This window comes from Macrosteles quadrilineatus, unplaced genomic scaffold, assembly GCF_028750875.1.
Source record: "Macrosteles quadrilineatus isolate MER2022 unplaced genomic scaffold, UCM_ALF_1.0 Scaffold_1__1_contigs__length_201487025, whole genome shotgun sequence".
In the NCBI taxonomy this organism is placed as follows: Eukaryota; Metazoa; Arthropoda; class Insecta; order Hemiptera; family Cicadellidae; genus Macrosteles; species Macrosteles quadrilineatus.
Genome location: NW_026542594.1, coordinates 189,319,473 through 189,333,763, shown reverse-complemented (window position 1 = coordinate 189,333,763; position 14,291 = coordinate 189,319,473). Strand labels below are relative to the sequence as shown.

The following is a 14,291-nucleotide window of genomic DNA, read 5'->3' as shown; positions in this document are numbered from 1 at the left end:
TAGGTCACATTTTTCCCGTTGCAAAGCTCGGGTATAGCAGCTTGTTACAAATAATTTTAAAACATACACTTTAACAAAAAGAACGTTTTTTTGCAAGAAAAATATTGTCACTATTTATGTAGCAGTTTTAATAACAGCTAATGTTACATGATAATATGTCAACTTCAGATGTTAAAATATGCGACTGACACTTCAGGGGGGAGGGGGGGGAGGAAATTGATTTTGTTGCGATCCATCCAATTCTACCCATCTCATTTAACATGATAGCCCTTGCATGAGATTAACTATTTGAATACATCATGAGCTCGTCCGTTGTGAATAATACTGGCTTAGAGGTAAAGCTCGTTTAAACTTCATTGACTAAACATACTGTATGTAACATCCTCTTTGTGAGCAAAAGCAATTTTTAAATATATATGTTTATGGCTGATTAACTTATTCTGTCATACTGACATAATTTTTGGAATTTAAATAACTCGTTTCACATTATAAAGATACAAGAATTGCCTTTGGCAAGTGCTATACTATGAACAAGTTAGGTTTTTAAAAACTACGAACAGAGAAAAAAAATTATAAATCTTCATTTTAGCGAATTTCCCATATAGTGAATAAGCTGTTACCGTAGGTCTCATGGTAAAACCTGGACCCGGGATCGATTTACTTTTTCCTTTTCAGGTTCCCAGAGGCAAAAATGATCCGATTTTGATTAAATTTGGTACAAACGTGTAAACCTACGTTTATTCGAACGAGTTCACGAACCAGCATAATCGGTCTAAGGGAACCCCCGTTTATGGGGGGTTTTATGGGGTAAAAATTTATTTTTCCCATTTTTGACCCTGAAAACACAAAATTTCATATTTTCTCTCCAAACCATTTTGTAGAGCTTAAAAAAAAATAAATAATTTTGTACGTTGAAGCGTTGTTATATGCCCAACGGCTACGGACATAATTAAAAAAAAAATTTAAATTTAAAATTCCCATGTTATTTTTTTAGAGAATAAATAAACTGTTCTAGTTTGCTTGTTTATGGATATATTTTAAACTAATTTGGCAATTTTGTTTATTTCATACTAAGCTATCGACATTTCAATAAAAAAACACACCTCAATACCTTCCCCATAGCAGCAAACCTAGGTACACATTAAAACTAATTTGATTTTAATAGGAAAAATCTGACCATTTTCAGGGAATATTTTTGTAGAAATACAACCAGGTAAATTGGAAATTCGCTTAGTCTGCAGGTTTGCTGCGGAGAGGGTATTATTATTAGTGTAATGGAAAATTGTCTGCCTTTAGATATTTTTAAGTAAGCTGCTTTGATTTGATCTTCTACTGTAAAAAGTCACTCTTCCGCTTCCCCTGTGACAACGCTAGTTATATGTATGTAGTCTATATTCACACAATCCCCTGGTGTAAAATATTGTACTAAGTACCGTCATTGAGTATACACGTAACACCGTGTACTTTATCCCATAGTACACATGGCGGCCAACGTCCCTCAATTTACTCATTCAGTGCTACCAACAGTTGTATCAGCTGATCAACAACAACAATCATAGTACCTATTGGAGGGAAAGTCGAAACTCCAACTGTAGGACAAGTCCTTTAGAGTAAAAAGTGGATGTAAAATTTACATAGAACGACCTTGCACACATTTTAAAGCATAGTTAAACGTTCCTTAAGCAATATAAATTAAAATAAAATAAAACCTACGGCTACATCATGCATTGGGACCCCAATGACGTACGTCATACCTCAGGTCATACTAAACAACATACAATCTGTAACCCACAGTATCAGAATATAGAAGCGGTACGTGCCAACATGTATATGGGGCGACTTAAAGCTCCCCCCTCCCCCCTCTACGTGCTCCTACGTCACGTCTACGGCCTACAACGATGACGTCATTAGTAACCTCTAGCGTACTTGGCATGAATATAAATAGTCCAAGGCTTTATCGATACAAATAGGTTAACTACTGTTTCAGGGTCTCTGAAGCATGCGCTATTTAAATTAGTAAATTATGGTAATGTACTTTAGTTTAAGCAGTTAGGTTAGTTTAGGAAGGTTAGATTCGTTCCCTTGCGAAGTGTATAAATTTATTGGACAAACTCAAAAAATCTTTGTGAAACTAACATTTATTACCGCGCCTTCCCTTTGGGGGTCGCCGGAATTTTATCCCCCTGGAATTTCACCCCCTGGGCAAAGCTGACGTTGGTATGACGTAGTAACCTGAGCGCTCAAAAGTTTGTTCGGGAGCGGAGTTTTACCCCGCGGATTTGGAAGTCTAATGAAAATAGACAGAGCGTGATTAATTAGATTAGCAATAGAATCCGGAATTTTAAACCCCGTCCATATAACTAGCATTTAGACAACTGAAGATGTACGGCCCGGATTTTTACCCCCCGGAATTTTACCCCCTGGCCAGATATATAAATTATTAAGAATACGAATGATTGATTTTCTTATTTCTATTTTTATTTAATTGTGAACATTTTATTATTAACATAAGAAGTGAGGCTTCCACAGTCACAATTACTAACACAAAGTTCTTGGTCTTTTGGGTACGACCGCGTCGGAAAACTAGGAGAAACACTAGTTGCTGACGTTTCGGCTTCGTTGCAGATAGTAATCTTCAGAGCTGGTGACAGGCACTAACTGAGTTCACTAACTTAAAAACTATAAAAACTAGTTTCTCCTAGTTTTCCGACGTTTTACCCAGAAGACCAAGGGCTATTTTATTATTAAGTAGACTATCTTTATTTATTTATCTTTTAATCTCAACTAAGTAAACAGAATTCGCTGTTTAATTTTGATCATATTAATGAATAGTTGGCTTCAATGATCGAATCCAAATTGATCTCGAAATTAAAATTAAAAACCTGTTCGTTTAAATGATGTTACAAATAAATTAAGATAGGCTACTTAACAATAAAGTGTTTACTATTAAATTAAAACTGAATGAAGATAATTAATTATTCTCACTAATTTATATATCTGGCCAGGGGGTAAAAATCCGGAGGTAAAAATCCGGGCCGTACACTCTAGGTTTTTATAATTTAATGTGTTCTGATTAAAATCTCAACCGTGAAAATATACGATTAATTCCGCGTTTAATCCATCGAACTGATGTCGCGAAACTCAAAAGTTCGCGGCCGGAATTGGTTTGTGACGTCACGTCTGCCCAGGGGTAAAATTCCAAGGGGATAAAAATCCGCTACCTTCCTTTTATCCGCCTACCTACAAACCGCACAACCGGACATCATTAAACTATAAACTCTAGAAGTTGCCTATCCCTCGCACACAGGACCACTGATAAACATTTATGTTAGTATTTTGTCAACTTTTGGTCTTTCTAGAGTTTTACGTTATGTTTAAACGTCCACCATTTATAATAAAAGCAATAAGGTTTTAAAGGACATTTTTTAATCCGATCCATTCGTTATTCGGTTAGGCTTTAAGTCTCAAGATAATGCCCGAATAAGAGATAGATTAGGCCTAGTGTACGAGTTAACTAACATCCCAGTATACTCGAACCAACTGTAAATTCCAAATATATTTTGCCGACAAGTACAGTCAACTGTATTAATTGCAATATATTACAGTTGTGGTTTCTAATATCTCTGGGGCATAAGTTAATGTGTTTCTCATGTTACCCTCCAACATGTGTTTCCAATGTTTACATGCATTAAGTTACAATTGATTAATATTCATTAATGTTAACTTATACAATACTGTTAACGAGTGGCATGTTTGATTTCAGGGTATTAATTTTGTTATACAATTAAATTAAAACTGTTCTTAATGTTTATATAATTTCGCATTCGATTTCCAACTTAAAGGAATTAATAGTGTCCCGGAACTTCCAAGTTGCCTTTTTGTATTGTAATTTGTTTCTTTTCCTTTCATCAAGAAATACAGCTTTTAGAAACTTGGACCGAACGTGATAATGAGCGCTGTCTGCATGTGTGTGATTTTTACTCAATTCTTTAATAACTTAAACTTGAGTAATAGCTATTTACATTACAAGTGTAGTAAGAGCGTTTTTACATCACGCAGGTGAATGTTGTGCATAATACACCTAAGAGATGTAAACACGCTCTTGCGCAACGTGTAACGTACAAGATTTTACCTGACCCGACAATATACATGGGTTTACGTACAATATTTTTCATTATCCATTTTACTCATCGTCTAACAGTACGTTCTTTTACAAACAAAAGCTAGGTTATGAAAATACTTTAAAGCATAACAATAACATTCAAGCGCACAGCTGATTTCTAGCGTTGAACGTCGATGCCTCCATAGAGGTATATTTTTTAAGTTAAGCACTCAATGTTATTTAAATGGGTTTCATTACATCACCGAGTGAGTTTTAGTTCAACTTTACATCACTCGAAAAGTAAGGAAGTTGTATTCATCACGCTTGGGATAGGGAAGTTTAACATGGTTAGGTAAAATAGTTTAAACTTAGTTATAAAATTTGATTAAACATATAGCTTCGCGCTTGAGAATTTTAGTCTAAGCATTGAATATCGACAAAATCCTTTTACTTTTTTATTTCAATGTCAAAATCAAATGAGGAAAACCCAAAATAGTATTCTGTATGCTTGTGTGCCGATCACAAGACAAGCTCTGACATGAACATAAAATATCAACCAAACACGAAAAGTAGAAATCAATGAAGCATGTGGACTTTGTGGATACTGAAAATACATTATCCGGAAGTGATTTATTGGGAGGTTCTTTGAAAGTACAGAGGTAGAAGAGTATTCACTAGCATTCAACATTTTATAGATAAAATACATTCCTTACTCTTTGGATATTGATCAGTAGTTATTGTGATTATGTCTGAAATTTATCTTCGAAATAAAATTGAAAAAATTAACATGGGAATTAAAATGTGTTTTTGGAATTTTGTCCGCAATATTTAGTCCTACAATAAAGCTTAAACATAAAAAAATATTGTTTTTAAGCTTTGCAAGATGACTAATGAAATCGGGCATTTTTATATGTATTAAGAGTCAAAATTTGAAAAAAAAATTGTTTTTTTACCCTGTCCCTGTGGAACCTATTTTTGTTGGTTCGCGAACTCTTTTAAGTGTATTCAGACATATTCATGCCGAATTTATTTTTAAAAATCAGGCCAAAATTACTCGACTTATCTTGTTTACGGATACATATGATAAATATATGCATTAACAATTTTACGAATAATGAAAACACTATTTTGTTCGTTCAAGAGGTCAAAAGATCTCTGGAACATCAAAATGAAAGAGTAAGTCTAGGTCTTGGACACCTTCACCTATAGCTTCATCCTCATCAGGAAATTCGCTAATAAATGAAAACTTTTAGTATCATAATAGGATTTAAAGAGTTGTTTCAGACCTAAAGGTTTGAAATGAGAATAGGTTTACGAATCAAACGCTTTAGTCAAACTCATTACATTAGATAGAAGTCTATCATGTTTAAAGAACTTCTAGCTTTCTTTGACGTCTCAGAAAACTACAAAGTTCCACAGAATGATCAAGAGAACTTCCAACTAAACCTTCCTTCTCAACCTGTACACAAACCTAAGTGGAATTGCAAAACTCTCAAAGTGGATCTAACAAGATTAAATCGACTAGAAGCTTCCTTATGGCAAAGTTAATTGCGTCATTACATTTTCTAGGAAAATCCACCTCAATAAATCGTCAATAAGCCAAAACCCAAAGGGAAACCACTAATATTATCTCCACAAACGGAATTAAAGATACCAAGAATAACCTTTCTGTTGAGTTATTAAAGATGTTTATGATAACAAGGTCTTTACAGCAACATTGGAAATTTTTGTTGGCATCAATATGTATAATTGGACACCAATTCATATTAAAAGTCATAAAAAGAACCCAGATAAAGAGTTAGCGCTTGCTTATTGGTCTTTCGTAAACATGTTCTATTTGGACATCCATTGATATCTTTAAAATTATCAACCTATATTTAGTGATAAGTAAATATTGTTAACTTTAATAAAGTCAGAAATATACTTCACGACTTGGAACATAAGATCCAGGAAAATGAAAGAACATTGAAGTCGACAACTACATTTTAAAGGAGATTATGTCGGTCGGAACAAAAATATTCATTAAGAGGGTTCTGTTGAATTTGATTACTTGGCCAATTAGAAATTTTTACTTCTTCATGAGTTTTATTTTGACTAAACAATACAGCCTTTTTAAATACTGTAGTGAGTTTTGTGGCATATCTTAAGCATATAAAACAAGACCTCAAAACCGTAGAGCAACAAATGGAAAGAGTTAGATAGCTTTTAAAATACAATCGGTAGATTGTTATTCTTGCGCAGAAATGTTATCCGTTTTCAGGACATTAAATTTTCCACAAAGTATCATTTCTGAATTGATTGACTCTCTAAAGCGTTCGTATTGTCTTTCTTCAGTTTATCAGTATACCTATTGCAAGCGATGAGAAGATTATGAAAAATAAGAATTCGAGAAAGAAAACAAACGAGATCAGGAAGGAGAGGGAAATAGAAGAAGAATTTAAAGACGCAGGAGGAGAAGATATAGAAATGACAAGGAGAAGAAAGGTGGATAAGTAGGAAGACGAACAAGACGGAAGACTCATTATTTCATACGAGGTTGTAATGTGTTTCCATGTCATGATGATAAGGTAGACATAACGTTATTACATACTCTGTACTCCGGTAAAAACATTCTCCATGACTGAACTTTAATGATGAAAATAGTTATTTTCCTACAGTTACCTAACAATGTACATGTTTTCTCGGCCAATTCGCTCATCAGTGAGACAATGTTAACATTGTCTCACTCTAAATACTTTGTCTCACTCACTCCAGATTTGCAACGTGAAGGCACGAAATAGTGAGCGCGTAGCATGCAGACAAGGTCGTATGCGCGCGAAATACGTTGGCAGCACTGGCTGTAAATCAGCTGGTCAGCTGTTGTACTGTTGTATTTGTCATCACATTAAATGTCATATTAAAAGTTCACTTCTGTTTAAAAATATGTTACGTTTCCTTACAAAATTATTTGTTTTATGTTAACTGTAGGAAAAATATAATGTGCAACTCGAGTGCAAAGTGCAATTGCCTCACTCGAGAAACCATTCCACGGCTCGTGAGTAAGTATTTCTCTCGAGTGAGTCAATTGCTCACTTTGCTCACTAGTTGCACAAATAACTATTGTGCAACTAGTGAGCAAAGTGAGCAATTGCCTCACTCTAGAGAAATCCTTACTCATGAGCCGTAGGCGATTGAGGAATGGTTACTCGAGTGAGGCAATTGCACTTTGCACTAGAGTTGCACATTATATTTTTCCTAAAGTTACCATATAACAAAACAAATGAATTGGTAAAGAAACAACGTACCTTCACGTTGCAAATCTGGAGTGAGACAAAGTAATTAGAGTGAGACAATATTAACATTGTCTCACTGATGAGCGAATTGGCCACTTTGCTTTCTCAAATCAGTGAGAGAACATGTACATTGTTAGGCAACTGTAGGAAAACAAATGAAATAGATTTCTTTATTATTCTCGTAGGCAATAGCTATTTGTGCAACTAGTGAGAAAAGTGAGCAATTGACTCACTCGAGAGAAATCCTTACTCACGAGCCGTAGGCGAGTGAGGAATGGTTTCTCGAGTGATGCAATTGTACTTTGAACTCGAGTTGCACATCATACTTTTCCTACAGTTACCATAAAACAAATAAATTGGTGAAGAAACATAACCTATTTTTACACAGAAGTGAACTTTTAATATAACGTTTAATGTGAAGTGACAAATACAACAGTACAACAGCTGACCAGCTGATTTACAGCCAGTGCTGCCAACGTATTTCGCGCGCATACGGCGTTGCCTGCATGTTACGCGCTCACTATTTCGTGCCTTCACGTTGAAAATCTGGAGTGAGACAAAGTAATTAGAGTGAGACAATGTTAACATTGTCTCACTGATGAGCGAATTGGCCACTTTGCTTTCTCAAATCAGTGAGAGAACATGTACATTGTTAGGTAACTGTAGGAAAAACATGGTTTTGAGTTCGCCGATCGTTTCCACACTTAACTGTCTCCGGGCGGGAACATTGTGAGATTTTACATGTATGTTCGTCATGTGTAAGAATTATCTCATTTCAATTAGTTAATACAAACGGTTAATAAGCATAATTAATCGTATTAAATTTCTGCAGACATTTCCGAGAGGTTTTCTCTAGTCTGAAAATTATGTTGTATACAAGAAAACCCCCTATAAACCCATACTACAGGGTGTCCCGGAACTCTCTACCAATATTTTAGGGCATTGTTCCTGGGTAAGAAACATATCTAAATATCATATTTAAATTGTCCGGAAGTCCTTAGTTACTCAGATAGCCGCCATTTTGTTTTTTTTTCACTTATTAATTTTTTTCTGAAAATTGGTTAAACATACGAAGTTGAAACTTTGCACAAACATTTATGACAACTAGACAAAGCTACAAAAAAATTATGACGATTTTTCAAATTCACAAAACAAAATGGCGGCTGTTTAAAATTTTGTTTCTTAAATTACTCGAAAACTGTTGATGTTACAAAAGTTTTACAAGAATAACTTTTTTAAGGCAATTTTATTACAAATCGATCGACACCTTAATCTTTAAGATCGGACGAGTATTAACTGAGATATGGCAGTTTTAGTGATACGTGACCGCCGGATATTAGTTGCAGCGCATGCTGAAAGCGGTCACGTATCACTAAAACTGCCATATCTCAGTTAATACTCGTCCGATCTTAAAGATTAAGGTGTCGATCGATTTGTAATAAAATTGCCTTAAAAAAGTTATTCTTGTAACATTTTTGTAACATCAACAGTTTTCGAGTAATTTAAGAAACAAAATTTTAAACAGCCGCCATTTTGTTTTGTGAATTTGAAAAATCGTCATAATTTTTTTGTAGCTTTGTCTAGTTGTCATAAATGTTTGTGCAAAGTTTCAACTTCGTATGTTTAACCAATTTTCAGAAAAAAATTAATAAGTGAAAAAAAACAAAATGGCGGCTATCTGAGTAACTAAGGACTTCCGGACAATTTAAATATGATATTTAGATATGTTTCTTACCCAGGAACAATGCCCTAAAATATTGGTAGAGAGTTCCGGGACACCCTGTATAAACCTCTATACTGTAATGACCACGATCCAGTATTACAAACCTGTATAGATATGTGTACAGTTACAAGTTAGAACAAAACAAAAGGAAACATTTCAATTTAAAATGACATTATAAATCTCTCAAGTTACCTAAACGTGTCAACAAGTTCTTGTCCTCAAACCATGACTTCAGGTAAAGACGAAACTTGAGGGGAATTCTAACAAGAAGGTCATTAATCAACTGTCAAACAATACTTCAAAGGGTATATTGGGACAGCTTGAGTGAGCTGCACAAACAATAATTAGATTTGCCTACAACAATATTGGCAAAGATAATCTGTCTTTGCGGCGGATACTGCTTTGGTCATATTACATTATTGCATATACTGTAGTATCAAAGTTGATACGCAATTTAAACATTTTAATCTGAAATGGCGACCATATGCTACGAATGTAGGTATTTTAAGCCAAGTATGAATGGAGATGAGTATATATCTGCGCATGTTTCTATCTTATCACAAAACTATTCGATGTAGTACTTCAAATAGTATCCACTAACAAACTTTTATACTTGCAAATATGTTTAAACAGAATACGGTTTGTCAAAATAAAAATTCTTACGTTATCAATATTGATATAGTACACCGTATGCCTACTTGTCAAATATACCCAGGCGTAGTTCTATCCAGCCAGTATTCCAAATTATATAAACTGGAAAATTTGAGTACAAATGATACTTTTTAGAAATATAGAAATGTCGGATGATCCAAATACAGAGTATAACGGTATTCTCTATCCACAACACATTTCGTATTTCATAATATTAGGACATGACACAAAACATCGCTCAATCTGATGTGTATAAACACAATAAATGTGTATCTTCATGAAATACACATACGGTAATACATAAACCATTACTAATATCATACATATCAATTAAGTGCTTCAGCGATCCAAACAGTTTATGTAATCGATAACATAAGATGTTTGGCACACTCGTGTTAGGGGAGGACGGTTTTTGAAAATCCGACCTTCCCTAACAGAAACAGAATGGCCATTGAATGATATTAAACACATCTTCAAGCTGTGAAACAATAGTATGCTTCTCGTACTTGCATTAGAGTATTAAGAATATCAATTCACTCATTTATTTTTTTACTAGTAGTATTACGTGTTATTTTTCTATCTCCACTGTGTTTTTTTTCTTTTTTTCTTCAAAATATACTAAACGAAATGGAACTTATTTAACTGTGTTATTGTGTATACGCCATTTTGTCAACCAAACTAAAACACAGTTTAAAGGTTTATATGACAACAATGAAATTGCAAGAACAAAAATGTATAATGCTTGTAAATATAATTTCCTTAATTCACTAAACGAGACGTGCATATCATGAATTGTCACCATCTTGAGTCAATTTATACAATCAACACCGAACTAAACTCATTGTCATTAAAATTATAAAAAAAAACATGACGGATCTGTCTACTATTTATAAATAAACACACTCCGGCGAAATAAACAAAACATGTTTATGACCCATTTAAATTGTTTATAAACAAACTAACTTGTTACGCACATAATAAAAAGACACAACAGCTAAACACTCAAGGTGTAAACAAGATGGCACAGATAATAGAGAAACAAACTTACCAGATGACACTAAGGGGCGACCTACCCTATGCCGTCTTCACACTGGACCAAAAACCCAAAATCGATTGTACCCCGCCGCTACCGCTCCTGGTGGCCACCTCGAGAACTACCTAGCTACCCTCTAAACCCACCCCCCTAACTCCCTCCCTCTTCTCTTCCTTGTCTTGTCCTAACGTCGTAATTGATTGATTAACTGAACAGAGTCTTGTGAACATATGTAAATTGTCCATCATGATATACACACTTGGTTCCTTGAAAGTGGTTTCGGTTATAGTGTACAAAATACCCATGTATCAAGTTATTAAAGAACTAGAACTATCAAACTAATATTAGAATGAAATGTCTTTGATCTAGCCAAAAAAATCTAATTTCGCCGAAAGATAACAGTTTTTAGATAAACCCTCTCATAGGGGCACACATTAGTACTTAATTAATGTGTTGTAATTAATCAGATTCAAAATAGTTTAATACGATCTCACAGTAATAAATAAAAGCCTTAAAATACCTGTCCGGTCAATTTTACACAATCTAAAAAGGCATTTTAAAACTTTTCAAATTTATTTACTGGTCCTCAAGACAATACTTCAAAATATTACAATATCATACCAGATAAACTAACTCTTGTTTCTAAACGTATTTTGTGATCTCAATGTGCTTATAATGCGCTTATTATGTGCTTATAATGTGCGTATAATGTGCGTATGTGCTTATAATGTGTTAATAATATGCTTATAATGTGCTTATAATGTCCTTATAATGTGCTTATAATATGCTTACAATGTTCTTATAATGTGATTATACAGGGTGTTCATTTGAAAACTTTCCATATCTGTTGTGTGCAAAGGTAAGGCTTTTAACACTTGTTTGTTCTAATTTTCCCCTAATTTGGACATGCCAAATCCAATAAAATTATTTTCAATTTTGAAAAATGCCCCAAAAGGGCCCAATTTGGGGGGTAGGGGTGCTTTTTGAGAAATTTTCAAATGTAAACATGGGTTGTGTGATACATCAATTTAAAGGTCTAATCACCCCGATCATTTTGGTGCAAAAAAAGTTTAATTATCTTTAACCGTATTTACAGGGTGGGTCAAAACGTTTTAAAAAAGGACTTTGAAGTTAAGTACCGTATTACCCTAACTACTGAACGGAACAGCGCCAAATTTCTTTCCAAGCTTATTCTTGAGCTACTCTTTAAGATAACTTGTAGTAAGGGCATTTTCCAAGTTATTTTCTAATTTTTAAAAAATCTCAAATTTTAAGAATAAAAGAAAGCTGAAAACTCAAAATTCTTAAATAGCAAGGTATAACAAATTTCATACCACGTGAAAGGTCCTTTTTTAACAAACATTTTACGTTTTTAAGTTTTCTTTCTATCTCTTACCGTTTAAAAATTGCAGTAGAAAAAACATAATTTTCTATGGTAAAATTGTAACTAGTTTTCTAATAAAACAGCCAAAATTCGTCTCTAGACACATTAAATGGTGCAATATCTGAAGGAAACAATTCATAATTATTTTTAGGCAGATAGGCAAACAAGTCATTACGTTTTACTTTGTGAAAAACAAGTTTTATAGCTGATGAGAAAAACCCAAGCGTGGGCCGCTTTCTGTAGTACCATTGTCTAGTCAATGGTAGTATTAATTTCAAAAGTACCATTTCCTGTAGTACCTAATCAAATATGGTGGTTAAAAAAATAGACTTTATTTTACTTATTGGTCATAACAAAAGTGTTCCAGGATAACTGCAAAGTGTTTAACAATAGATATCCAGGTATAACCTTGAGTCATATGGCCTGTAAATGATTTAGTTAGGAAGTTTTCTGAAACTGGCTCAGTTACCAATGAGAAAAGAACAGGATGAAGGGTCCAAGATGAATTCTGACACACGTAAAAGTAGTCGATCAATTTGTTATGAATCCTACTACATCGTTGAACAAAGTGCAATGTGTTTTATTAGAAAACTAGTTATAATTTTACCATGGAAAATTATGTTTTTCCACTGCAATTTTTAAACGGTAAGAGATAGAAAGAAAACTTAAATACGTAAAATGTTTGTTAAAAAAGGACCTTTCTCGTGGTATGAAATTTGTTATACATTGTTATTTAAGAATTTTGAGTTTTCAGCTTTCTTTTATTCTTAAAATTTGAGATTTTTTAAAAATTAGAAAATAACTTGGAAAATGCCCTTACTACAAGTTATCTTAAAGAGTAGCTCAAGAATAAGCTTGGAAAGAAATTTGGCGCTGTTCCGTTCAGTAGTTAGGGTAATACGGTACTTAACTTCAAAGTCCTTTTTTAAAACGTTTTGACCCACCCTGTAAATACGGTTAAAGATATTTAAACTTTTTTTGCACCAAAATGATCGGGGTGATTAGACCTTTAAATTGATGTATCACACAACCCATGTTTACATTTGAAAATTTCTCAAAAAGCACCCCTACCCCCCAAATTGGGCCCTTTTGGGGCATTTTTCAAAATTGAAAATAATTTTATTGGATTTGGCATGTCCAAATTAGGTGGAAATGAGAACAAACAAGTGTTAAAAGCCTTACCTTTGCACACAACAGATATGGAAAGTTTTCAAATGAACACCCTGTATAATGTTCTTATAATATGCTTATAATGTTCTTATAATGTGCTTATGATGTCCTTATAATGTGCTTATAATATGCTTATAATCTGCTTATAATGTGCCTATCTATAATATGCTTATAATGTGCTTATAACTATTTATCTTCATTTTTGTTTTACTCATCCACTATTTTTAGAATAAAATAAAAAAGATACGTTGTGAATTTGAAGTAAAAACCATGCAAACAGTTTGGTTTAGTTTAGCATTATAAACAATTGCAATGGAAGGTCACGTCATGCGCAATGCATTGCAGTGCATTTCACAGTTATAATTAAAACGCAACGCTAGCTGCACCACTATGTATATTATGCTCTTAGAGGTGTTATGTATACAAGACTGTAAACAATGTCTTTGAATCTAGTGCAGTGTAAAATTTATTAAACTGTGAACTAGTGTTGTTGGTTACAGTACACGGTTCACCTAAACACAAGATAAATTCATCGAAATTTTGATGTTTTAACAGATTTTAACAAATAAAATCAAATAAAAATATGAAAAAATACCCCCACTAAAGCTGCCCTGCAGAAGCGAATTTCAATTGGTCTGATTGGATTTTGACAAGCCTGTCAGATTTTCCTACTAGCAGAGTACCCGTTCAGGGAGTTGGCATTATCGGTGCATTGCTTTTGCAACGGGGAAAGGGAAGAGGAAGATTTGGCTCTTTAAATTTACAAGTATGAAATAGTTACTCATCTTCCAAAGATTTCATTTTCCATAATTCATTTTTACATAAGCAATCAAACTAAAATACGGGAAAATACTCCGAAAAACTTGTAAAAATATTTAGATACAGTACATTATAACTTGTATAACTTATTCGTGGAAATACAGAACAATAGTCAATACTAAGATGCCAATAATCTA

General features: G+C 33.6%; 1 protein-coding gene across 1 annotated transcript in view; it reads right to left on the bottom strand.

Moving 5' to 3' along the window:
• Positions 1 to 10,837, bottom strand: part of LOC128992476 (sodium- and chloride-dependent GABA transporter 1-like) — a 31,607-nt gene extending 20,770 nt beyond the window's left edge. Inside the window, exon 1 of the mRNA XM_054416069.1 lies at positions 10,797 to 10,837. The gene's annotated coding sequence lies outside the window, so the exon portion shown is untranslated. The remainder of the gene's footprint in view (positions 1 to 10,796) is intronic.
• Positions 10,838 to 14,291: the final 3,454 nt, after the last annotated feature.